At 39.4% G+C, this 3,167-nt stretch overlaps 1 long non-coding RNA gene across 1 annotated transcript; it reads left to right on the top strand.

The window, feature by feature from the left end:
* The first annotated feature begins 1,110 nt into the window (after positions 1-1,110).
* On the top strand, positions 1,111-1,776 carry LOC123117894 (uncharacterized). The gene is made up of 2 exons (XR_006457554.1): positions 1,111-1,288; positions 1,403-1,776. It is a non-coding gene; the product is annotated as an uncharacterized lncRNA (long non-coding RNA).
* The last annotated feature ends 1,391 nt before the right edge of the window (positions 1,777-3,167 follow it).

Below are 3,167 nucleotides of genomic sequence, written 5' to 3'. Positions count from 1 at the left end.
TCCAACATAGGTTTCTCAGCACAGTTTCACAAGTATTTTGTTGATGTGTCATAATAATAAATGAAGAAAGAGATGGAGATTGTAGCTTAGCTAACATACAACCTTTCCACGTAGAGATATGATAAAAATATGCTAGACCATTCACATGTAAGCATGAGCCCGAAATTATTAAATTTAGATACAACCCCTAAGAAACAATGCATTGAGGTAGTTGTCTCTTAGGTTTTTTGACCTTCTACGATAACATGTTAAGAGACAGTGCATTGTGGGAGGCCTTAGTATGTAATTAACTATGAACTTAGTTAAATCCCTTATTTACCGCATTCCTAGCAACCGACGGAATAAAGTATTTTCAAAACTACGGTTTTGGTGCAAGCTTAGCTACATATGTGACAACGTAGTTGCAGGACTGGTAGTAGCCATCCTTTGTCTCCCTTGTTTTGATACATAGACTAGTTTACTATACTTCATGCAAATTGTGCTTGTCAACTAGCCATGTGCACTCGCAGGTCTTCAAGCTATATTAGATAATACATGGTGCATAGTATGATAGGTTGGTATTTTAGATAACCACATTTATTACTTTGCATGAATCATACTATCACCTCATTTATTATGATACAATATGATAAGTAATACCATCTCTTTACTTATTTAATGCAATGTCATGTCATCAATATGCCTTAGTTAGCATTGCCTGAGGCTGCGTTATAATACCCCACTATGGGAGGTCTAGATACAACATTTAGATGATGCCTAAGGCTACTTCTCTATGTTAGCACCAATGGCAATAAAATAAGAAAACTTATAAAGCATAAAAGAAATATAAAACAAATGCGGGAGACAATATAGATGTGTGGCATTTAGTTGATCACACAAAATATATGACATTTCTAATAATATTGTGACATTCGCATGAAAGAATATAAATGCAAATGTCATTGCCTAATATTTGGAATGAATACCATTTATATAAAAGAGCGAACAACATTTATGCAGAATTAGTAAGATATGACAACAATAGTGTTGGAGAATACATGAATTCGACATCATTACTAGCTAAGATGTTATTGCACATCCCTATAAATAGTAGCAAACGGAGGATTTTATGGGCACCGAATATAGAGGAACAAAAGAAGGAAGGGAGATATAACATAAATACTACTTTTTGTTTTCATGGCAATCGCCAAGAGCAATACAACCCGGTCAATGATCGTGTGCCGGATGGTTGTTGCGTTGGTGGGGCTTGCTATGATGTTTACCTTGCCATCTTGTCATGCAAGCACTGGTATGGAAGACATCTCCCTATTACGATATGGATTTTCCAAATGTTTAAGCTTAATAAAACTATAAAAAAAGTGTATAATGTTTGATACATGTGCATACATGTTGTACTTTGTAGAATCTGCTGGTCATCCGACGTTGTGCGAGAGTCTAGATCCATGTGTTAACGATTACACCGGATGCAAAGGTATATGCGTTGGCATGGGCATGAAACACTTCACTTCCTTTTGCAAGGAGTCAAATCCTGCTCCGCTGTGTTGCTGCATAGAGATATAAACCTCGTGGATGGTTCTCCTGCAAGAGCTATGCAAGCTGAACAATGAATGTATCGAGCGGTAATCTCAATAAACATGCTTGTTTTTCTACATCGTCTAGTGTGTATTGTGCCTGTGTATACAAATGTAACGATCCATGTTTTCACATACAATATACAAGTATTGTACTAGTGAGATAACGAACACATGGGTGCAAGGAAAGCACATACTAGTAGAATAGCTGTTTTGTGGAAGCAGAGTGTTTGAAAGAGACTGCAGATCAGGGTTTACGCTTCGTTTCTTGGTTTTCGTATTCCAGTACTACCCTCGGGCGTGTTCTCTCTTCTTAAGGCGGGTTTGAGTCAGTCACATCCCTTTTGGTTTCTTTTATGAGATGCCCCCGCCTATTACTTGCCTCTTCTGTTCCGATTCCGAGGATGCAAAAATTAAAGTTAGTGTTTAGGAAAGCAGAAGATATCTATTAAATCTTGCAAGTAATTGAAAGCCAAAATAACAACAACGGCTTTTTGGTACATCTTCTAATAGAAAATAATTAAAATATGCATCATCATATATGGTTAATATATAGCCTTATGGTGATGCTCCGTGTGTCATGTAGAGTCAGATGTCATAGAATCAGATGTCATAAAAGATATGTCAGATGTTATAAAAGATAGGTTTGGATAGGGAAGCGGGAGCCTTTTGTAGAGAGGATGTCATAAGAGATAGGTTTGGATAGAAAAGCGGGACCTCTGCAAGAGGCTGATGCTTGAGAGAAAAAATATGGTTCGATGTAAAAGAATTGAAAAAGTTGAAATGAAGAATAGAAATGCATATGTATTAAAGTTTTATATTTTCTAATCCTTAATGTTAAAGTTTTTATTTTCTGGGATGTCATGAGAGGTAGGTTTCGATAGTGAAGCGACATTCTTTGCAAGAGGCTGATGCTTCAGATGTAAAAAACTGAAAAAGTTGAAGATCCATACGTATTAAAGTTTTTATATTCTATTTCTTGATGTTAAAGTTTTGGGAATCGTTTGAGGCCGGTGCACCAACAGCAGATCGTTTTGGGAATCGTTTGATCGGGCGGCTGCTCCCAGCCGCCCGAAACATTCGGCCGGCGCACAGTGTTGCCTAAAGTTTATATGTTCTTTCTTTGATGAAGCCCAATAATAGTATGTCAGGACCCCGACTCAATGCCACATCGATCTAGCATGTAACACCTCATATCACTTTGCGGCCTCACGCACGGTATTTCCACGGGTGTCGCCTTACCTTTGCCCAGGACCGTTTGCGCCTTTTGGCACACGTATATGATAGTGTCGCTAGCATCCATATGATAAGGAGCCCGGGCTGACATGGCTAGTCGTAAACCCAAAGTGGCACAAACTTACAGGGACAGGCATCCATGACCCAGCATCGAACATGTCGGTCATCAGCGAGTGAATCCAGGCTGTAGCACTGGGCTAGCAGGACTCTGGTGAACCGGGCTGTAGCGGGCTAACAGGACTCTGGTATTTATCGCGTGACATTTCCCCGAAGGGACAGACACAGGAACGAAGAAGGACACATGCCGGCCAGTCTAAGTGTTCCGGAGCAGTAGCAAGCTACCATGGCTCAGTGGAAACA

Source organism: Triticum aestivum, chromosome 5B (genome assembly GCF_018294505.1).
Source record: "Triticum aestivum cultivar Chinese Spring chromosome 5B, IWGSC CS RefSeq v2.1, whole genome shotgun sequence".
In the NCBI taxonomy this organism is placed as follows: Eukaryota; Viridiplantae; Streptophyta; class Magnoliopsida; order Poales; family Poaceae; genus Triticum; species Triticum aestivum.
The sequence above is the reverse complement of the archived record's forward strand: the minus strand, read 5'-3'. Positions and strand labels throughout refer to the sequence as shown.